Here is a 25,807-nt window from a genome sequence, read left to right on the forward strand (position 1 = left end):
TACCTTATTGCTGGTTATATAGATATATTTCCTTTGTGAACATTCATTGAGTTTAATACTTATATGCTGTGCTCTCAGCTGTATGTAAAAGATATGCATTATTCTCAATGATTATTATTACTGGTATATTAATGTAACACCCATAATCAGTATTAAATAAATTAATTAAAATTATTTTATACATATTTTCTATGAATATTATAAAATCAGTGTTCAAAGTGTGAAAATACCTTTTTATACATGGACTATATTATTTTATCTACTCTCAAAGCTTTCCTTTCATTTCTTCTTGCTTTAATAAATAACTAATTGTGAAACATTCCCAATCATGCATTACTGTTACTTAAATCTGCTATACTTACTTTAATAGTTAAGATAGGAAAAGCATGGGTAGAAATTTCTCAAATTCCTCTTGGGGAAAACATACATACCTATATCTGCATACACATACACACATAAAATTAGTCTGTGGTACTTATATTAGCTACATTTAACAGCATTTCTGTCAAAGAAGGAATTCCTATATGAAATAAAATTAGACAAAAAAATTTAGATTAAAATGAATATATATTAACAACTATGTTTTTAGGCATTTTTTTCAATTCTTAGCCATTTTTGAGACTTTTCACAATATTGACATAACTGAAATTTTTATAATGTATATTTTACATTAAGTGAAAAGTACTGCCATTTTTTAACTTATATATTCTTTTTAGAATTTAGAGAAATATTGGTTCTTGTACTTTTACCCAAAGGCTATAAAAAGGCTAAATGAGAATAAATTGTTAAAGTAATTAAGGGATAGGGTTTCCCTCAATAATTAAAGATAAGAACCAGACTCCTCAATTGAACTTCAAATTGAGCTAGAGCAGAGCCTAGGGAACAAGAAAGCAAAGGTGAAATGATTTTGCCAATCTATTCTATCCTGTAAATCAACATTGAATTCTGCCTCATTGCCATTAATCTCAGTATACTTACCTGGAAAGCTGTATGCTTTAACAGAGAAGATAACTTATTCAAGGCAAAGCCAGGTAAGAGAGAAGAACCAGTTAGGCACCATATATTATCCCAAATAATGGCTACAATCCTATAACCTAAACTTTATTAATTCAATTTCGTATGTAAAGAAACTGAAACCTCATGATGTCAAAGGTCAAAAAATTACAAAGGGCTCAAGTTGTCACTCAAACTCAGACTTATCAAATGTAGGTTGTCAAATTCCTGGTCCCACATGCTTTCCACTACATTAAACGTGCAAGAAAATGATGTATCACCTTTCTCACTTCATAAGACCAGTAAAGTTCTGACCTAATCATATTTTATGTGAAAATACAAAGTACAAAGATGTCTTTCCCAAGTGTAGTAAAGCAAAACTTTATTAGTTTCTTTGGGCTGCCATAATAAATTACTAAAAATAGGGTATCTTAAAACAAGATATTTATTTTTCTGGAGGCCATGAGTCCAAAATCAGGGTGTCAGCAGGTTCATGTTTCTCTGAAGTTTCTTGGAAAAATCCTTTCTTTACTCTTCCTAGCTTTTGGTGTTGATGGTAATCGCTGCATTCCTCGGCTTATAGCTGCCTTTGTCTTCACGTGGTTGTCTTCCCTTTGTATGTCTGTGTCTCTGTGTTTCCCTCTTTTTATGAAGATCACTGGATTTGGGGCCCACATTAATCTAGTATGACCTCATCTTAACTTGATTGCTTCTGCAAAGACCTGATTTCCAAATAAGATCATGTTCCCAAGTGCTGAGGGTTGGGATTTCAACATATGTTTCTGGACACAACTCACCCAACACAAAGTCATCCTAGGTTTTTTTGGTATTTCTGAGGAAAAAAAATGGAGGCAACAAAACATATTTTGCGGAGGTGTCTCATTGTTATCCCTAATTTGAATGGCAGTATTTATGGTAGAGAGCACAGGCCAGATTTCTAGTATACTTTTAGCTTAAGATTGGGTTTCCAACTTGGACCTGTTAGTACTGTAGCCTCAGGTTTTGTGTAGAGTGAGGCTAATATGTGTGTGTCTGAATGAAATGGTGCAACAAATACCTAAGCTAGAGTAACGTTGATAACCAAATATAAATTTATTTCCTGGAATTAAATAAAATTCTTGACTGGGTAACTAACATGTTCTGTGTTGCCCATCAGGTGGGTTAGTGAAAAAAACAAAACAAAACAAAACAAAACAAAACAAAAAAAACCTGCTTATTTGATTCACCTTAAACTTGAGCTGATTTTTTGTATTTTAGTCTTCATAAGGGACTGTGTGTTGGGCACTAAGAACCCTCAGAACTCATTTTATTTTTTATTTTTAGAAATATTTAGACCAGTGCCCTTTATTTGGTTAGTTGTTATTCAGCTGTGTTTTCTATTCCACTGATACATGTTATTAAATGGATTTCTATTTATGACACTTCCATGTACCTTTGTTCTTACACATTTAATCCAACAATTTTGTAAGTTTTTAATTAAAAATCTGATACATCTAGATGAACTCTTGCTTATACATTTCAAAATTACCTCGAATGCATGTAATTTTCAAAAATTAGATAATTAACTCATATTAGTGCTTAAATTTAGCTGCAAGAAAAATATCTCGGGAATTTTACTTTGTAATTTTACTAAAATATAAAGTAATTTTAAATTGTTAGTACCAGTACTTAAGTGTTTTGCTATTTGTTTTTAAACTTTCAAATAGAAGAAGGAAGTATATTTGCAAGCCTTTTGTTAATCGCTCATTTTAGCAGTCTAAAATCCTTACAGAGCCATTAATTTCACTTCAGTGTACACTTTTCCTAAAGCTGAGTGTTTGTTGTAATTACAAGTGTTTCACTGACGTACTTATTCAATTTTATTCCTGGAAGTAAAAAAAGTATTAAAATTAATATGTTTTCTTCATACCCTTTGCTCATTATAAATGGCCTTTGATTTGAATAAACTACTTTCTCCAGCTTTGTAATTTTCTTATTATTCATATGCTTATTTGTATGTACTAAAATTAATATTAATAATTTAAATATCCAGGATACATTATGCATAACTTCTAGGTGGGGCATTCCAATGATGAGACTGGTATTTATTTATCCAATGTCCTAGCAGTTCACAGATGGCAAGAGGCATTGATGGTAAGTATTTAAGAAAGGACATTTTCCTAGTTTAGATGTTCATGGCAGAAGTGAAGACGGAAGGCAAAAATTAAAGTAAAAATAAGAAATTTAGTTTGACATTAAGAGATCCAAACCAATTAGACATGAATAGGCTGCAGTTGGCCCTAGGAAAAAGGATTTAAGTAAAACACAAACAAGTAAACTATTGTTACAGTGCAAGAAGTCAAAATAATTGAAGAAGATTTGGAGTAGAATACAGAAAACGAAGACTGATAAACTGGAGCATTTTGTACAAATGTGCTATACTCAACATTATGCCTATGATCAAAATATTTCTGGGAAGTGTTTCCATACTAATTTTGAAATTCTTCCTGTGAGGACAGTCTTAATAAAGTTGGGCTTGGAAGAAAGGTTTACAGTATGGCTGAGTATGTGGTTAGAAAAGCTCCTAAGGCAGAGGACTCAAGCTAGCCTAAGAAACAATTGCAGCATCACTGCAATCTGAATAAAACCAGTGGAGTCTTCCTGTCCTGAAGTATCTGTTCCACTTCGTTCATATGCTTTAGATCTGTTTTATCAATATAGTGATATTAATTATCTTTAAACCAAAAAGAATATCAACAAATAGTAAACAGCAACAAATATTGTAGATATTAATCCAATTATATCAATAATCAATTTAATGTCAATAGTCTACAAGTAGACCAATTAAAAGACAGAGATTATTAAAATGGATCAAAAAATAAGACCCAACTACATGGTGTTTATAAGAAAAACTACTTTGAGGGTACATATAGATTAAAAGTCAATGGATGGAGAAAGATATTTCATGCTAATAATCAAAATAAAGTGACAGTAGCTATAGCAATTTTAGACAATTCAGACATTGGAGGAAGAAAAGTTGTCAGGGATAGGCTGGGCGCGGTGGCTCACACTTGTAATCCCAGCACTTTGGGAGGCCGAGGCGGGCGGATCACGAGGTCAGGAGATCGAGAACATGGTGAAACCCCGTCTCTACTAAAAATACAAAAAAATTAGCCGGGCGTGGTGGTGGGCACCTGTAGTCCCAGCTACTCGGAGAGGCTGAGGCAGGAGAATGGCGTGAACCCGGGAGGCGGAGCTTGCAGTGAGCCAAGATTGCGCCACTGCACTCCAGCCTGGGCGACAGAGCGAGACTCCATCTCAAAAATAAAAAAAGAAAAGTTGTCAGGGATAAAGAGGGACATTACATAATGATAAAGGGATCAATTCTATAAGAAGACATGATAATTCTTAACATGTCTGTGCCTAATAACAGAGTGTCAAAATACATAAGGCAAAAACCTTTAGAACTGCAATAAAAAATAGCTGAATCCACTATTATAATTTGAGATTTCAACATCTGTCCATCAGAAATGGACAAATCCAGTGGGCAGAAAATTAGGAAGGACATACTTCAATTCAACAATACCGTCAGCAAACTAGATGTAATTGACATCTCTAGACTACTTTATCTAACAACAGCAGAAAATGAGAGAGGAGAAAGAAAGAAACCAGTCAGCCGGGCAGTTAGGGTGGGTCCTCGGTAAAACTCCTTCAAACCAACAACCTGAAAATAGAGATGCAGGCCCCAGATAAGAAAGAGCCTGTGTTCTTGAATGGAAATGCCTACTCTGTGGACCCAGATGCACAAATTCCACTCGTTGTTTGGACACATTTCTCTCTCCTTGGCAGACTCCTTTGTCTCGTTTCATGTGCTTCCTCCCGACTGGTCCTAGGCCAAAGTCTCATGCCAAGACTTCATTTCAGCCCCGAATTGGTCCTGAGCCAAGATCTTGGGCGAAGCCTTCAGTTCAGCCCCTGTTTGGTCCTGGGCCAAGGTCCTTGGGCCAAGTTTTCACTTCAGCCCCTCACTGGTCCTCTATACTCTCATGCCTTTTTCTGAATGGTTCTTTTACCAAGTCGATCCACAGACAAATCAGGGCACACTTCTTCATTCCATGCCCTCGTTCCCCTTACATGTAGTTCTAAATAGTTTCTAACATATCTTTAGATTTATTCTTTAGCCCATTGGTTATGTAGACCTGAATTATTTTGTCTTTAAATATTTGTAATTTTTCTACATGTTTTTGTAAAACTGTTTTCTAAGATAATTTATTTGTGGTTATAAGCACACTGTTTCTCCATGTAAATTTACTCATATGTTTAGGTAAATATTCCATCACTGTGCATTTGCAAAGCACCTTGTGCTCTACTGATGTTTTGTGGAATGTTCTATTAATGTGATCTAGGCCCATTAGTTTGAGAGTGATCAAGTTTTCCATATCCTCACTTATTTTTCTGTCTATATTTTTATCAGAGAAGGGTCCTGAAATCTTCCATTGTAATTGTGAATATGTTTATATATCCTTCCTGTTTCAGCAGGTTTTGCTTCATTTATTTAAGCTCTGTTATTGCATACACACACAATAGCATGGTTATGTCTTGTATTGCGATGTGTAAACTACTCATTTCTTGAGTGGAAAGACTAAAAGATGAACCAATCAGAAATAATAACTACACCAACTTTTCAAGATATAGCACAATAAGATATAAGTAGAAACACAAAAGGTTAAAAAGAGGGGGAACAAAGTTCAAGTGTTGAATTTTTATTCGTTTTTGCTGTGTTTGGTTGTTACTTTGTTTGTTTATGCAATCAGTGTTAAATTGCAATCAGTTTTGCAATCTTTATGATAACTTCAAATCAAAAAAACATACAACAGATCCACAAAAAATAAAAAGCAAGAAATTAAAATATACAAGTAGAGAAAATCTCCTTCAGTTAAAGGAAGACAGGAAGGAAGGAAAGAAGAAAGAGAAGACCAGAAAACAAATAACAAAATGGCTGGCATAAATTCTTATTTATCAATAATAACACTGAATGTAAATGGATTAAACTCTCCAGTCAAGATACCCAGAGTAGGTGAATTGATAAAGAAACATGACTCAATGATCTGTGGCCTGCAAGAAACACATTTCTCCTGTAAAGACACATGTACACTGAAAATAAAGGGATGGAAAAAGATATTCCATGCCAATGGAAAGAGAGCAGGAGTAGCTATATTTATATGGAGCAAAATATATTTAGGACAAAAACTATAAAAAGAGACAGAGAAGGCCATTATATAATGATAAAGGGTTCAACTCAGCAAAAGCATATAACAATTTTAAGTATATTTACCCAACACTGGAACAACCAGATATATAAAGCAAATTTTATTAGAGCTGAAAGGAGAGATCAGCCCAAATACAATAATATCTGAAGACTTCAACATTCTACTTTCAGCATGGACAGATCATCCAGATACATAATCAGCAAAGAAACAGTAGACTTAATCTAGACCAAATGGACCTAATAGATGTTCACAGAACATTTCACCCAATGGCTGCAGGATGCACATTCTTCACCATGCATGGATCTTCTAAATGATAGACCACATGTCAGGGCACAAAACAAGTCTTAAGACACTGAAAAAAAATTGAAATAATATCAAGTATATTCTCTGACCACAATGAAATAAAACTTAAAGTCAATAACGAGGAATTTGGGAAACTATATAAATACATGGAAATTAAAGAGTATGCTCCTGAATGATCAGTGGATCAAGAACTTTCAAGAAAAAATTAAGAATTCAATTTATAAATTTCTTGAAACAAATGGTAATGAAAAAAATACCAAAATCCATGTGAAAGCAATGCTAAGAGGAAAGTTTATAGCTATAAGAGCCTACATCAGAAATGAAGAAAAATTCAAATAAACAAGCTAATGACGCATTTTAAGGAACTAGAAAAGCGAAAAAAAAAACAAACCCAAAATTAGAAGAAGAAATAATAAAAAGACAGAGCAGAAAGAAATGAAATTTCAATGAAGAAAACAATACAAAAGATCAATGAAACAAAAAGTTGGAGATTTCCGAAAAGATAAATAAAATTGACAAACCTTTAGCCAGTCTAAGAAACAGAGAGGAGACTCAAATAAATAAAATCAGAGCTGAAAAAGTAGACATTAAAACCAATACCATAGAAGTGCAAAGCAGTGCTAGGGGCTAGTATGAGCAACTATAATCCAATAAATTGGAAAATCTAGATAAAAAAGGATAAATTTCTAGACACATACAACCTGCCAAGATTGAATCATGAGAAATTTCAAAACTAACAGATCAATAAAAAATAACAAAATTAAGGCCATAATAAAAAGCCTCTCAGCAAAGAAAATCCCAGAACCCAATGGCTTTACTGCAGAATTTTACTGAACGTTTAAAAAAGAACTAATACCAATTTGACTCAGACTATTCTGAAAAACCAAAGAGAAAGGAATACTTCCAAACTCATTCTATGAGGCCAGTATTACCCTAATCCCATAACCAGACAGAGGCACATCAAAAACGAGAGAACTACAGGCCATATACTTCATGAACATTGATGCAGAAATCTTCAACAAAATAATGGTAAAATGAATTCAAAAACACATTAAAAGGATCCCTCATCATGATGAAGTGGGATTTATCCCTGGGATTCAAAGATGGTTCAATAGATGTAAATCATTTAATGTGATATATCATATGTATAGAATGAAGGACCAAAAACTTATGATCATTTTAATTGATACTGAAAAGGCATTTGATAAAATTCAACATCCTTTATGATAAAAACCCTCAAAAAACTGGGTAGAGAAGAAACATATCTGAGCACAATAAAAGCCATAAACAACAGACCCACAGCCAGTATCATACTGAATGGAGAAAAAATGAAAGCTTTTTCCTCTATGATCTAGAACATAACAAGGATGCTGACTTTCATCAACATAGACAAAAGAAAGATATTGGAAAGGAAGAAGCCAAATTATCCTTGTTGGCAGATGATATAATTCTATATTTGGTAAAACTTAAAGACTCTACCAAAAATTATTAGAATTTAAAAACAAATTTAGTAATGTTGCAGGTTACAAAATCAACATACAAAAATAAGCAATATATGTATATGATATCAGTGAACAATTTGAAAAAACATCAAGAAAATCTCATTTTCAATAGCTACAAATAAAATTATACACCTATGAATTAACCAAAAAAGTGAAAGTTCTCTACAATGAAAACTGTAAAATATTGATGAAAGAAACTGAAGATAACACAAAGAAATGGAAAGATATTCCATGTTCATGGGTTGGAATAATTAATATTGTTAGAATATCCATACTACCCCAAGCAATATAGAGATTCAATGCAATCCCTGTCAAAATAGCAATGACATTCTTCATGGAAATAAAAAAAAATGACTATCATAAAATTTATAAGAAATCAGGCCAGGAGTTGTGGCTCACTCCTGTAATCCCAGCACTTCAGGAGGCTGAGGTGGGCAGATCACCCGAGGTCAGGAGTTTGAGAGCAGCCTGGCCAACATGATGAAACCCTGACTCTACTAAAAATACAAAAATTAGCTAAGCGCAGTGGCACATGCCTGTAGTCTCAACTACTCAAGAGGCTGAGGCAGAAGAATTTCTTGAACCCAAGAAATGGAGGTTGCAGTGAGCCGAGACCATGCCATTGCACTGCAGCCTGGATGACAGAGTGAGACTCCATCTTAAAAAAAAACAAAACAAAACAAAAAAACAAACAAAAAACATTATATGAAATAACAAAAGACCCAGAATATCCAAAGCTGTCCCAGCAAAAAGAACAAAACTGGGGGAATCACATTACCTAATTTCAAATTATTCTACAAAGCTATAGTAGCTAAAACAGCATGGCACTGGCATAAAAACAGACACACAGACCAGTGTAACAGAATAAAGAACCTAGAAACAACAAATCCATACATTTACAGTGCACCCATTTTCAACTAAAGTGACAAGGACATGTATTGGGGAAAGAACTCTCTCTTCAATAAATGGTGCTGGGAAAACTGGATATCCATATGCAAAAGTAAAATCAAAATGGAGTAAAGACTTAAATCTTAAGATCTCAAACTTTGAAACTCTACTTTTTTTATCATTTTATATGTAGAAATGATATTTCATATAATGTCTTCGGTTACTTGTTGTACTTCTTTAATTTCTATATCATGGGTATATGTCTTAGAAACCTTAGCCTTAAACACAATTGCTGGTATTACACCTAAAACAATTTTAGTCAAGTCACATTGGAGACACCTCTCTCATAAACTAAGGTTACGTTTTGACTATTTATCGATATTTGTACTGACAAATGAATAAAAAACAGAATACGTTTAGTGTTTTTAAAGGTACTTTAAACCTAAGTTTCATAGGCTTTTAGCATTTTAAATACTTCCTTTTAAGTTCTGAGTTTTAAGAAGTAGCTGTGCATGTCAACCTTGTTAGAAATTAGATTACGCTTTTGTATTTTAAATATTTATCAGTTTGAGTATAAAATGCCAAACATTACACACTCTTGCACTGTGTTATCTTTACTACATCACAAATATTTAAGCTAGGTCCATTAGGAATGTAATTAACATGATTTTCAAGCCAGTAGATAAATATAAAAACTGACCATTCAAACATGTCAATTTCCTAGTTTTATAAATTAAATGCCACTTTCAAGTCAGTAAAAAGCAAAATATCAAAGATCCATATTTTTTAATTCTTATTTTGTAGAATTTGAGGACAATTGTCTTTTGTACCTTTAAGAAAACAACCCTACTTACTGCAAAATTTTGTTTGTTCAGAATAAATACATTTAAGAAAATGTTTCAAACTCCCAATTTTTGAATATAAAAGGTTGCAGTTTTAATTTCCAAGTTTCTTAAAACATCAGTGTAATTCAGCTCATATCTACCTCTTCCACCCAATTTTTCTTTTATCTGTTTGAAGCCTTGTACTGAATAAATATGTTTTAATCCTAAGTGATTTTATGATCCTCTGTGGTAAAAGGAATTAACCACTGCATATATGTAAGATCAACTATAGTATCTTACAAGTTTTACAGAACTCAGCACCATAGAAATTCCATTCATTTAAAAAAAATAACAATAGCAATATGTTTCCTATGTAGGATCTTGAAATTACAGATTTCATAGTTGTTCCACAATAAGGGTTTACTCCACTCATTCTCGTATCTCTGTAAGCTCTGCTGAAACAGCAGGATTTTCAAACTGGCTGTGAAATTAGATTTCTCTGTCATAAGAAATGAGAGATCTCATATGTCTGATTGCTAAACAGAAAAAATCTACATTATTATGGTATATTTATATTTCCCATGAATATTATCTCTAACAATATGCAAAGGATGTTGCACAAATTGAGGTTGACGTTTGTGTATTTTGCAATTTTTAGTAGAATTTGAGCTCTAACATTTTTCTTCTGATTATATTTTATGAAATAAATGGCTCATAAAAAATAGTCATAGATCCCTAAAACCAAACTAAAAAATAACCTGTATTGTCAAAACAGTTTAAATTTTCTCCCAGGGAATTTTTAATCTGTTATTGATATAGTTGAATATTATGAGCCTTTCTAGACCAGTTCTGTTTTATAAATAGCCAAAACAATATACGAATACTCATTCTACTGTGACTTTTTAATATTTTGGTGTTTAGTATTGATACAAACTCATCACTTACATATGCAAATTAGAGTTTAGGCCTTGAAGTCACACAAAATTGGGTTCTAAGTTCAACTTTGTGTCTCATAGTTTACTAGGCAAGTCATATAAACTACCAAAGCATCGGCATTCTCATCTTTAATATAGAGGTAACTATAATCTCTTACTTTTAGAATTGTGTTTATTTAGTGTATAGTTATTGTTTACAAATTTCCTTTTTATCGCATATGGTGAACTAAGACAGAGATCCATTGGTTATGGCTATTTAAAATACCAGGTATTCTTAGGCAAATCCTGGCCTGTGCGACTAAATCAGGTTCACACTGAAGAAATAATTCTAGAGGGTGTAGATGACAACAACCTTGGAATAAAGCTAGTGTCTTAGAAATAGCTCGACAGAACCAAATGGTTTAAGAACTCTTTGGACAGATTTTAAAAATTATAACTATCTTAAAAGTATTGGCACTGACTTTCTCAACTTCTCACTAAAATAACTATAAAGGCATATGTAAAACAGAGAAAACTATAGAAATACTAAGACAAATTCTAGAATCTGGACAAAATGTTATCTATCTATAAAACTGATAGAATAAGTTTACAAAGATCAAACAGTATACTGTTGATGCCAGAACACAGCAGGACGATCTGCACCACAGTAAGCAGAAAGTCACTTAGATCTCTACTCCAGGAAACTCTCCCTGTTCAGGAAATGCAAGCTTGGAATCAATACCGAATGGGAGCAATAGGCACTCTCTTACATGGCTGCTTGATTTGGTGAAGGGACACAATGCTGCCTATTACCTCTCATCCTATTCACACCTTTCTTTCCATACCTATGATGAGACCAAAACTACTAGAAAACAATCAATAGAAAAATACAGAACACAGATTTAATATACCCAATGAATTCACAGGAAAATCCATAAAAAGTGATTCACACCTTGTTAGAGTCCATACTCTACAGACATATTTCTAATTAAAAGTATAAAGAAAGTTCCCAGCCTCTAGACAGGAAAGAAGAAAGATTTTTAAAATAGGGAAAGGGAAAAAATCAGACTTCTGATAGACATCCTTGCAATACTAAATACCAGGAAAAAATAGAGAAACGTGCACTTGTTTTGAAAATAATAATCCAATGCTTTTGCAATGAATCCAGTTTTAAAAACAATGGAATTTTTTTCCTACTTTTATTTGGAAAAAATTACTTTGTTATAATAAATCTCTCAAGGGACCATCGTCACGATATTGTGTGAATTTATATAACATATTAAGTAATAATTTCTACATAAATTTATATCAGTCTACTAGGTTAGTATCTTTATTTTTTCACAGTTAATCAATTTTTAGTAGATTACTTTTAATGGTATAGACATTATAAAGCAATTTCTTATCCTGATTTCATGGTGGGACATTAGCATCATTAATTATTGATTACAAACTCTGAAGACATGCTGAATTCATTAGCTTCTTAAGCATGAAGACACCTTTGACAATTGTGCCTAAGTATTTATTTCCTTTTCTGACTTCTGATATCACTTATTGTCTGGACCCATAGAACAGTGAGACTAATGGTTATAGAATGTTAGCTCAGAAGTACAGTTACCTGGGTTTAGGTTTATATTCATACTTAGCAATTGTGAGACACTGGACAGGTTGCAGACTTTTTTGCTGGGCTTTGTTTTCCTTTTTTGAATGAAGGGGAAATTCTTACATACTGACGTCATAGAAATAATATGGTAAAGTGCTAGGAATAGTGTCCTTCACATAATTACCATTCAATTATTTATGACTTATGTATGCATACATGTATTAGTGACTAAGAGAATGCCCAGAAGAAAGTAAATGTTGAGTGAATGATAGTGTTTATCATTACTTTTCTCATTGCCTCATTTGACACTAAAGAGGGCTATGTTTATTTGTATTGCGATTTGTGTATATAATATACAAAACTGCAGTGACATAATAAAGGACTTGAAAACAAGGCTGTTATTTTTCCTTTTCTTTTAACTTCTACCTCTAACATAATTGTTGGTCCTTAAATCATGTGGTCTGCTGGAACCAGATTGTACCAGCATCAGAGCTGACTGGGAACATTTCTTCTCATTCTCATCTTGTTTAGTAACATCAGATTGGAAATTTAAAGTTAGCTACGGGAGTGTCTATGTTATAGAAACTGACACATGCTACCAATCGGGGTGTCCTCACACCCCAGAGTACAGGTTGTTAACTATTTCCAAGCACTTGCTGATGAAATGTTTATCAATATTAGTATTAAACTAAGTCTTTATAATAGTTTCTTGTGCCTCAGTCTGAAAACAATAATATTTGGAGGTTCCATTTTGTTTTATCTTGCTTTTTCTGTGTGTTTTTGTTATTGTTTTAGAGAGTACTTGGACCCCACTCTAGTCAATTTAATAGCAATATACACATTTTTGAGACTGACCTAGTTCAAAAATACTCAAGTTATATTTCAAGGGATGCTGTAATGATGCATAAAGCGCAATGTTACATCAATCTAGGGCAGTGGTCCCCAACACTTTTGGCACCAGGGACCAGTTTTGTGTAGGACAATTTTTCCACCAACCAGGGGCCAGGGAATGGTTTTGGGATGATTCAAGCACATTACATTTATTATGCACTTTATTTCTATTATTATATCATAATATATAATGAAATAATTATACAACTCACCATAATGTAGAATCAGTGAGAGCTCTGAGCTTGTTTTCCTGAAACTAGACAGTCCCATCTGAGGGTGATGAGAGACAGTGACGGATCATCAGGAATGGGATTCTTATAGGAGAATACAACCTAGATCCCTCGCATGCACAGGTCACAATAGGGGTCGCGTTCCTGTGAGAATTTAATGCCGCCACTAATCTGACAGGAGGCGGATCTCAGGCAGTAATGGAAGCCATGAGGAATGGCGGCAAATACAGATGAAGCTACACTTACTAGCCCACCACTCACCTCCTGCTGTGCAGCCCCTGTTCCTAACGGACCACAGACCAGTAGTGGTCCATGGCATGGGGGTTGGGGACCCCTGATCTAGGGCACTGTACATTAATAATCATGGGTACACGGGCATATATCTCCATGTATTCTTACATATAAGAAACTATGTATGATTACTCTATTTTACTTTCTGCTTACACATTTGTTAAACTCCTATAAATTAATACCATGTTGAGATCATTGACTCTTTATGTAAGGTTAATTGTATGTTGTTAATCATTTTGGGGTTGCAAACTGAGATGCCTACAACAGCACTTTCCCAACTACTTTGGTGACAAATGTATCACTTTGGATATTTGTTAAAATACAGAGTCCATATCATCATCCCAGTTTTATTGAACTAGAGCTTCCAAAGGATGAGCTGGAAACCTACATTTTTAGCCAACAACCTAGATGGCTCTTCTGATTTGGCAATTTAGAGAAACATAAGTTGATTGAAATGAAGTAGATGATTTAAGCAGATGAAGCAGGCTGAGTGACTGTAGCTTCAAGTATGAGTCACTGTTCAAGATAAACTGGAAATCTGGATTATTATATAAAATACTATAATTTTTAAATATTAATAAACTAATCATAGTCTTTGTGTTATTAACTTACAGGCCAACTAAAGCTTTTAACACACTTTTTGTTTAAAATATATATATTTCTCTACCTTCCCCCCAAATACTGTGAGTGGTAGCAGTGAATGAGATAAGTCAACTCAGCCCATCTACAATCTCCCTGTTCTTGTTCGTTCTATGCCATTCCTCTCAATGCAGGTCTCTCCTCTGTTCCTTATTCATAGTAAAGCAAAATTCTGTAAACCAAGTAAGGGAAAAGGAAAAGTAACAGATGTCTTTCTCCTATAACTGACATACAGTATGTGCTCAAGAAATATTTCCTGAATACTTCTGAAAGTTTTAAAGAAAGAGTTGAATATTTTCAAGAAGTAGCTTTATTATATAAGTGTAAAAAGTTATTATATTGTTTTGATGTTAAAAGTGACTTGGGGGTGAAAAAAATTGACTTTTCTGAACAGAAAAAGAAGGAGGGCATGAGGTTTATTTAAGAGCAATGGCCCTCAGTGTGGAACAAAGAGTTTTAACATATATCCAGTCCTTCTCTTCCTTCTTTTTTTTTCTTATATCCCTCCCCTAAAATGTAATATAACAAGATGCATAAATTACCTGTACCTGCATACATAGAGAGGATTATAAAGTCTTAGAGGCAGAGATTATGTCAATCTTTGTTTTTGCCGTATCCCTACTGTCTAACATGATGCCAGGACCATAGATTCCCTCCATGAATATTTGTTCAATGTGATAACGAATGAGTGAATAAATGCGTAAGTTGGAAAAGCACTTGCCATTTATGTTTATGTTAATAATGCTGCAGCTGTGTCCATTTAATTAAACACACACACAACCCATTTTTGATAGATGCCAATGGGCTCTATAGAGTTATTTTAGATCATGTGCAGCTTCACAGAATAGCTCTTAAAAAACACACATATACACACACATTTTTATTGAAATGGAATTCAACCCTTTACATCTTGGTGAGTGCAGCTTTTCCAAAGGTTAAATATTGGGCTCATAGTAAGCAACTGCTCTGTTAAGAGAAAAGAAAAATATTCAGACTACCTTAATATAATCTTTGGGAAGATAAATAGAAAAAATATTATGCTAGTGAATCTGGGGGATTATAAGGGTTACTATGTACTATATGAGGAAAGAGCAAAAGGGTAGGGAGCAGGAAGGCCTCATTGTGATAGGTTCTGTGAAGCCTTCCAGGAGTAAGCACCAGTCCTGCTTCTTGGTAAGAGGCTGAAAGTAAAACCAGGGCTCTACATGTGCTATGCTTTTAGTCAGCAACCTGATGTCACCAAAAACACATACACCTGTGCATCTGATATTAAAATATACAATATATATTTTTAATAATTTTGGTCCAGTTCTCGGATTGAGTCATATGTTATTATTGTTAAGACAGAGTCTCACTCTATCACCAGGCTGGAGGGGAGTGGTGAAATCATACCTCCATCTCCCAGGCTCAAGCAATTCTCCCACCTCAGCCTTCTGAGTAGCTGAGACTACAGGTGCTCGCCACCACGCCTGGCTAGCTTTGTCTTTTCTGTAGAGGCAGGGTTTTGCCCTGTTGTCCAGTATGGTCTTCAACTCCTGGGATCAAACAATCCTCTCCTCCCAGTGTTGAGATTACAGGCATGGGCCGTGAGCCTGGCTATGTTATATATTACTTATAACAGACTATTGTTTTTAAGGTGCAAAGTTGGTAACATTATTCTATATAGATGTATAAAATCACTATTATTAGAGTTTTTCATGGTTCCGAAGTATTTCTAGAGCCATCATGTATAATAAAAAACTTGCTACAACCAGGAGGATATGGAACAGAAAATATTAGCCTTGCCATACTGGAGACTGGTTTTATATCTTAGGCTATATCCATATGACTCTTTTCAATGATATAATGCATCTAAAATTACTTTCTAAGTTTTCTGAGTTTTCGTTGCTTTCTACTTTATCACTATAATAATGACAACACTGTCAAAATTATAAACATTACTTATCTTGAGAGCTTTTTCCCCCAAGAAAGTAACAGAAGGCTATGCATTTGAACTGTAAAGCTGCAGAACACAATATAAGGTAAATATATTAGATTTGCTAAGGGAAGCATTAAAAAGCAATGGATATAAATAAAGAAACATGCCCATTTCATTCTACTAAAACCAACAAATGTTTTTCAAATACATTTGAAATAAAATGTTTTAGAAATAAAAATGATTTTTAAATAAAGCTATAAATAGTATTGTAAAATAACTTTCCATGGAACTCCAAAAAATGTGCACATATCAAAATGAGCTTAAAAAGCAGCCTTAATCTGCAAAAGAAAGGCAAGCAGTAGGCAAAGGATATCCAGTCTTTAAATCACAACCAATTTAGGATTGCAGGAGTGTATTGCAGCCATTTTATATCTATCTTCTTGCTCACTGTTCTCTCATTCTTTCACATGCTAATTCCACATGATTTCTAGAAACTATTGAGTTCACTGGGAATTTCCTCATTAGTTAAACCTTGTTTTAGTGCCTATGAAAATACTCCTTGAATTTCCTGTTAGCTTACATTGAAATTGTAGAAGTATCTAAATTACAAGTAACTGTATATGGCAAAATAAGAAAGCTGCTTTTTTGTTTGTTTGAAGATATAGTGGGTTCTTTTTTTTGCTTTGTTTTTATAAATGTTTGAAAACCAAAATTGTGAGACATATTCTGATACATTTAATGTTTGCACTTTATGTTTTTTCTTCTCACTCTGTTACTCAGTATAACGTAGCAGTTAAGATTCTGGGCCTAAATATTCCCTGGATTTCAAATCGAGGTTTGTCACTTACCTGTTGTGTGATGTTGGTCAAGTCATTTAACTTTGTTGAGCCTACATTTTCTCAGATATAAAAGGAGCATCATACTATAGCTCCTTGATGGCAGCTGTATGAAAAGGAGTTTGAACATTGCCTGCTGCACAATTAGTAGGGTATGTAGTATTTTTAAATTAGATGTTTTATGATACTTTATTTTCCTTTATACTAATAAAATCTCAGATCTTAAAGAAAAATTAATTCACCAGTATTATCTTGCTTTTTAAAGAAAGACTTTGTACAGCATATTTGAATGCACAAGGTACTTAAAAGTAGGTTAATGAATGTGATATTTTATTACAAAAAAAAGGTTCTCTTTTATATAATACAATATATTGTTGAATATACAGGTCTTCATTACCTGTATTCAGGTTTTGGAAATATTTAATAGCTATTTTTTTTTAATTACTATAATATGGTTTGGCTGTCTCCCCACCCAAATCTCATCTTGAATTGTAATCCCAGAAACTCCCACATATCCAGGGAGGGACCTGGTGGGAGGTGATTCGTTCATGGGAGCAGTTTCCCCATGCTGTTCTCATTATAGTGAGCGAGTTCTCATGAGATCTGAGGGTTTTATAAGGCAACTTCCCCTGCTCTTGCTGGCTGTCTCTTTTCTGCCACCATGTGAAGAAGGTCCTCACTTCCCCTTCCCCTTCCGCCATGATTGCAAGTTACCTGAGGCTTCCTCAGCCATGTGGAGCTGTGAGCCAATTAAATTTCTTTTCCTTATAAATTACCCAGTTTTGGGCAGTTCTTTATAGCAGTGTGAAAACAGACTAATACATACTGTAAATTCTGAGTGGGAGAAAACATAGTATTCAGGATATAATATAGACAGTTTTTCCAAAGAGCTAGTTATTTTTATCCCATTGATACAAATGAACCCCACAATTGGGGCTCAGCCTGGGAAGGTTTTGGCTTTGATCAGAAAAAAATTCAAGAGCGAGCTGGCCATGGAAGAAAGGAAGTTTATTAGATTAACAGGGTACAGCAAACTGGCTGCTCCACAGACAAAGCAGGGCCAACCCACAAGCAAAGAAGTACAGAGTTGCAGTGTACAGTAAAGCGGCTGCTCCACAGGCAGAGCAGCCCAGGGCAGCCATGGCAGCATACAGCAACAGTAACAGTACAGAGCAGCAGTCCCTGTAGATTGTTGGCTAGCTATATTTATACCCACTCTTAATTATATGCTAATTATGGGGGCACATTTTTCAGAGTTTTCTATAAAAAGGCGGGAGGAGTTCCCAGAACCAAATAAGATAACTTCTGGGTCAATACCATGACATTTACAAACCGTCACGGCACTGGTGGGAGTGCCTTATGCTCATGAGTAATGAAGGCAACTAGAGGTGGCTTTTGTCTGTATCTGCTGGTTTTGTCTGGTTTCTCTGCTGCATCCTGTTTTGATCAGCAGGGTTGTCATCAGAAAACAAGTTCTGCTGATCTCCTACTTCACTATCATTTCTAATAAAAAGGTTTTCCATGATACCAAAGAGCCTAAGAATAGAAGTTCTTTAGCACATATGTAGCACAGGACACACTATGTAGCACATATGTAGCACAAAAAACACTTCCTAAAATCAGACGTAAGTTTTCTGCAACTGGAGAGAAAAATGGGGGTAAAGATGTATAACCAACTTCATTATCATTTCCTGTTATTAGAAAGACATTTTTATTATCTGTTTAAATATAGCTAGTAGACTGTATTAGTCCATTCTCTCAGTGCCATGAAGAAATACCCAAGACTGGGTAATTTATAAAGGAAAGAAGTTTAATTGACTCACAGTTCATCATGGCTGGGAGGCCTCAGGAAACATACAATCATGGCCGAAGGTGAAAGGGAAGCAAAGCACCTTCTTCACAAGGCAGCAGGAAAAAGAAGTGCCGAGTCAACAGGGGAAGAGCCCTTTATAAAACCATCAGATCTCGTGAGAACTCACTCACTATCAAGAGAACAGCTCAGGGGAAACAGCCCCATGATTCAGTTACCTCCACCTGGTCTCTTTCTTCACACATGGGGATTGTAGGGATTTCAGTTCAAGATGAGATTTGGGTGGGGATACAAGCCTAATCATATTATAGCCTATACTATTTTGTGTAATTTTTAAAGAATTAGGCATGAGTGGATGGAGAAGGGAGACAGACTAGGAGTCTAATCAAGAGTGCTTCTGACTAGTCCCTGGATTCTGAAACACTGAAAAAAAAAAAGAATTTTTAAAAAGCATCTAGCACAGATAATAAAAAATGTATCAGAGATATTTTGTTAGCCAAGAGACATGTATACCTATGTCTAATCAGACCCTCAGCTGTAAGATGTTTTTCTTTAAGGCAATTATGTGGAAGTATCAGAAACATTAATCCTTTTATCTATGAAATACTCATTTATGTCATTTGTTCACTCATATTTACTGACTGCTTTGAATAATTACCATTAGAGAAAATGCATTATCCCTTGCAGCATGATTCTAAATTGTCCGGTCATGGCATAAAACTCCAGTTTCTACAACTCACAGGAAGGAATTTCCTGATTGTATTACTCAGTGATATTCAGCAAAACAAAACCAATAGGATACACACAGACACACACACACACACACACAGACACAGACACACACACACACACAGACACACACACACGATGAAAATGACATTTATTGTAAGAAATTGGCTCACATGATTATGAAAACTGAGAAATGTATTATAAGAAATTGGCTCACACAGTTATGTAAACTGAGAATACAGTCCACGATCTACTGTCTGCATGCTGGACATTCAGGAGAGGTAGTGGTGTAGTTTGAAGGCCTGACATCCAGGAGCGCTAAGAGCAAAAAAATTGATGTTCTAGTCCAAGCACTCAGTCAGGGAATGAAGTTAACTTACTCTGCTTTTTCTATTCAGGTCCTCAAGGAATTGGATAATGCCCACCAACGTTGGGAAACACCACATTTTCTTTATCTCTCACTGATTGATGGGCCTTTGGTCTGGTTCCATATTTTTGCAATTGCAAATTGTGCTGCAAGTATCTTTTTCATATAATGACTTCTTTTACTCTGGATACATAGCTAGTAGTGGGATTGATGGATCAAATGGTAGATCTACTTTTAGTTCTTCAAGGAATCTCCAAACTGTTTTTCATAGCGGTTGTACTAGTTTAGGTTCCCACCAACAGTATAAAAGTGTTACCTTTTCACCACATCCACCCCAACATCTTTTTTTTTTTTTATTTTTTGATTATGGCCATTCTTGCAGGAGTGAGGTATCACATTGTGGTTTTGACTTGCATTTCCCTTATAATTAGTGATGTTTAGCATTTTTTCAAGTTTTTTGGCCGTCTGTATGTCTTTCTTTGAGAATTGTCTATTCATGTCCTTAGCCCACTTTGTGATGGGATCATTTGTTTTTTGTCTTAATAATTTGTTTGAGTTCTTTGTAGATTCTGGATAAGACTCTTCTGTTGGATGTATAGATTGTGAAGATTTTCTCTGACTCTGTGGGTTTTCTTTCTACTCTGCTGATTATTTCTTTTGCTGTGCAGAAGCTTTTAAGTTTAATTCAGTCCCGTCTATTTATCTTTGTTTTTGTTGCCTTTGCTTTTGGGTTCTTGATCATGAAGCCTTTGCCTAACCCAATGTCTAGAAGGGATTTTCCAATGTTATCTTCTAGAATCTTCATGGTTTCAGGTCTTAGATTTAAGTTTTTAATCCATCTTCAGTTGATTTTTGTATAAGGTGAGAGATGAGGATCCAATTTCATTCTTCTACATGTGACCTGTCAATTACTTCAGCGCCATTTGTTCAATAGGGTTTCCTTTCCCCACATTATGTTTTTGTTTGGTTTGTCAAAGATCAGTTGACTGTAAGTACTTGGCTTCATTTCTGGGTTCTCTATTCTGTTCCATTTGTCTGTGTGCCTACTTTTATACCAGTACCATGCTGTTTTGGTGACTATGACCTTTTAGTACAATTTGAAGTCAGATAATTTAGTATCTCCAGATTTGTTCTTTTTGCTTAGTCTTGCTTTGGCTATGTGAGCTCTTTTTTTTTTTTTTTTGGTTTCATATGAATTTTAGGATTGTTTTTTCTATTTCTGAAAAGAATGATGGTGCTATTTTGATGGCAATTGCATTGTATCTGTAGATTGTTTTTGGCAGTGTGATTATTTTCACAACTTTTATTCTACCCATCCATGAGCATAGGATGTGTTTCCATTTGTTTGTGTATTCTATGACTTCTTTTAGCAGTGTTTTGTAATTTTCCTTGTAGAAGTCTTTCATGTCCTTGATTCAGTATATTCCAAAGTATTCATTTATTTTTTTTACTGCTATTATGAAAGGGATTGAGTTCTTGATTTGATTCTCAGCTTGGTCGCTGTTGGTATATAACAGAGTTGCTGATTTTTGTATGTTAATTTTGTATCCTGAAACTTTGCTGAATTCATTTACCAGTTCTAGGAGCTTTTTGGATGAGTCTTTAAGATTTTCTAGGTATACAATCATCTCAACAACGACAGTTTGACTTCCTCTTTACCTATTTGGATGAGTTTTAGTTCTATCTCTTGTCTGATTGCTCTGGCTAGGACTTCCAGGACAATGTTGAATAGAAGTAGTGAAAGTGGGCATCCTTGTCTTTTCCAGTTTTCGGGGGGGAATGCTTTCAACTTTTCCCTGTTCAGTATAATGTTGGCTGTTGGTTTGTTGTAGATGGCTTTTGTTACCTTAAGGTGTGTCCCTTCTGTGCCGATTTTGTGAGGGTTTTAGTCATAAAGGGATGCTGGATTTTGTCAAATGCTTTTTCTGCATCTATTGAGATAATCATGGTGATTTTTGTTTTTAATTCTGTTTATGTGGTGTATCACACTTTATTGACTTACATATGTTAAACCCTCCCTGCATCCAGTTGATCATGGTGGATCCACTAGATCATGTTTTTGATATGCTGTTGGATTTGATTTGCTAGTATTTTGCTGAGGATTTCTGCATCTGCTTTCATCAGGGATATTGATCTGTAGTGTTTTTTTTTGTTGTTGTTGTTTGTTTTTTGTTTTTTATGTACTTCCCTGGTTTTGATATCAGGGTGATACTGGCATCATAGAATGATTTAAGGAGGATTCCTTCTTTCTCTATCTTTTGAAATAGTGTCAATCAGATTGGTACCAATTCTGTGAAGGTCTGATAGAATTCAGCTATGATTTGGTCTGGCCCTGGACTTTTTTTTGTTGTTAGCAATTTTTTATTGCCATTTCAATCTCTCTGCTTGTTATTGGTTTGTTTAGAGATTCTTTACCTTCCTAGTTTAATTTAAGAGGGTCGTATATTTCCAGGAATCGATCCATCTACTCTAATTTTTCTAGTTTATGTGTGTAAAGGTGTTCATCGTAGCCTTGAATAATCTTTTGTGTTTCTGTGGTATCAGCTGTAATATCTCACATTTCATTTCTAACTGAGCTCATTTGAAACTTCTCTCCCCTTTTCTTGGTTAATCTGGCTAATGGGCTGTCAATTTTATTTATCTTTTCAAAGAACCAGCTTTTTATTTCATTTATCTTTTGTCTTTTTTGTTTGTTTGTGTGTTTCAATTTCATTTAGTTCTGCTCTGATCTTCGTTATTTCTTTTCTTCTGCTGGGTGTGGTTTTGGAGTGTTCCTGTTTCTCCAGTTCTGTGAGGTGTGAGCTTAGATTGTCTATTTGTGCACTTGCAGAATTTTTGATGGAGGCATTTAATGCTTAGCACTGCTTTTGCTCTATCCCAGAGGTTTTGATATATTGTGCCCTTATTATCATTCAGTTCAAAGAATTTTTAAAATTCCATCTTGATTTCATTGTTGAGCTGATGATCATTCAGGAGCAGGTTATTTAATTTCCGTGTGTTTACATGGTTTTGAGGGTTCCTTTTGGAGTTTATTTCCAATTTTATTCCACTGTGGTCTGAGAGAGTATTTGATATAATTTTAGATTGGTTTTTGATAAAAGAATAGGAGCTTTCTAGGTAGAGAAGGAAAAGTGAGGGTTAAGACAAAACATTCTAGATGGTGGGAATAATTTACGCCAAGGTCATAAAAAGACATGTTATAATCAGAAAATGATTGGGAAACATGCTGGTGAATCAGATATGTGTGAGAGGTCAGAGATAAGCCTAGAAAAATAAGTTGTCATGCGATGGAAATATAAAATACCTTTTGTTCTCCATGTTTACTGATCTTTTCAATAGCTTAGTTATCCTGTCCTACACTTGGTATCAATCTATTTATGTCAATCCTAACACACCCTGTGCAACAATTTCTCCCAACATTTTCTCTGAATGTCTTCTGCAGCCCTCATTATTATCTCTTATGAAGATTCCACAAAACTGGTTTATGTAGGGGCTGGCTATTAGGTGTGAACTTGTAAGGAATGCAGTTGTAGATAATGAATTAATATGATTCATACTTTTCTGAAATAACAAAAAATCAAAGAAGAAATCTGCTGCAGATCATTTCAGGTATATTTTTAACTTCAAAATCTAATTTAAAATATAATTTAAATATATATGGGCCTAATTCCTTTCTAAAGAAGTAGCTGAAGTGATATGACTGCATAAGGATAATCAGAGCGATCTCTTCCTAAGGCTAGAATATTTTTCTAGCATGATTACCTTCTCTTCCTACCATTATTTTTAAACAGTTCATATATATATGTATATATATAACAACTGTATATATGCATATATATAAACAGTTTATATATTTACATATATACATATATACATGTATTATATGTGTATATTATATGTAAATATATAAACTGTTTATATATATACATACATATATAAATTTTCTTTTCCTGCAACCATCTTTTTTCTTTCTAATCAAATGTATAGCCCTCATTGATGGGAAGAGAAGCTAAAGTAAGGGGAAATGAGATGAAGTGGATGCAGATTTGCACATGCCTTTGCTATAAGACACGGGTCCCTAACCTTTGGGCTGTGGACCTTTACAAGTCTGTAGCCTGTTAGTAACCAGGCCACACAGCAGGAGGTTAGCCACAAGGAAGTGAGCATTATTGCCTGAGCTCCACCTCCTATCAAATCAGCCGCAGAATTAGAGTCTCATAGGAGCACAAACTGTATTGTGATCTGTGCATGTCAGGGATCTAGGTTGTGGGCTCCTTTTGAGAATCTAACTGATGCCTGATGATCTGCGGTGAAACAGTCTCATCTTGAATATTCCCCACCCCGCCTCACCCCACTACCCCCAACATCCTGTGGAAAAATTGTCTTCCACAAAACCAATCTCTGGTGCCAAAAAGATTGGGGACAACTGCTTTAGGAGACTTTAAATGAATTCTAAATAATTCTAAACCTGCTGATAATTCTTCAGGTGGAAGGGTGATTATCTTATTCGAAGAATTGATATAATCATTCAAAGAAGACTTAGAGCAACTAAATTGCATTTAACATGTTATGTATAAAATATAGAAGATCTAGAAATACAGAAGGTATAGAAAATGGGTATAGTCTCTGCCCCTGTAGAACTGCAGTATATAATGATTTTTCTTTAGTAAGCAAAATTGACTTAAGCTGGAGTTATAACCAGAACGAGATAATTTAAAAATTAACCATCATTGAGCACTTTCTTAAAAACCAAAATGTTCTACAAGAAAGGGAAATAATGGTTCCATCCTTATTGAAAATTGGATAATTTGTCTTAAGAAATACTAACAATTGCTGAAGTTATAAATGTAAGATACTTAGGTAGAAAAAAAGATACATAGCTAGAAAAAAATACTAAGCTGCAGAAAAATTTATAGTCAAATAACATTTTAGTTAAAAACAATCAAGAAAAAATGCAAGTGCTCTTAAATTTTCAAGAAAACAATAACGAAACAAAACAGGAATTGAAATTCTGGTAATTTTTTAAAAGAAAAAGAAAAGGATCCTATGTTTCTTTTTCTGTACTGTATACCATAAGAACTTGAAAATAGATTTATTCCATTAATTTCATAAGAAACATCTATTCATCTAAATTGGTATATTCAAAGATTTGTCTATACCTTTAAGCAAGATATCAGCATCTATTTAGAATTAATGTTTATATGTATTATCCCTGTATTTCTCATTTAAATCATGGTTTATTTTATTGCTTTTTGTATATTACGGCTCCAGTAAGCTCATTTATCAATTTCAGTTGAAGATGAGTGATATCATAAATCCTTATTTAGTTAGCTTTATTTTTCTTTCAAAGAATAAAATATGTATTTAAATTTACTTAGTTGTCAAGATTATTTTTGACAATTTTCAAAAAGTCACAAAAAGGTAAAATTTGTACAAACGCATTTAAGTTGCAATGCCACTCCGAACTGGGGGTAGATGGATCCCCCAATTATTCTAGTAAGTGATAGGTGAGGCATTTATAGAGTTGTCTCAATTCTGAAGAGTGGATAATAGCTTCACTGTATCAAATAGAGTTCAAGCAGAGAAACAGAATAAATAGAATCAAGAAGAAGTATTCAATTTTTTTGTTTAAAATTTTTTTAAAGTTTGATATATCCCAATGAATTTATGCCTCTACATACCAAAATCATGCCGTATTCATTCACATTACATATTATTCACTTACATTAATGTTTTTATTTAGCTGCAGAAAGTATACCTTGGTAACTAAATTGTTATGCACAATTAAGATTTAAGTTAATTTTAAATTGCTTAGTACATATG

Source organism: Hylobates moloch, unplaced genomic scaffold (genome assembly GCF_009828535.3).
Source record: "Hylobates moloch isolate HMO894 unplaced genomic scaffold, HMol_V3 SCAFFOLD_10, whole genome shotgun sequence".
Taxonomy (NCBI): domain Eukaryota; kingdom Metazoa; phylum Chordata; class Mammalia; order Primates; family Hylobatidae; genus Hylobates; species Hylobates moloch.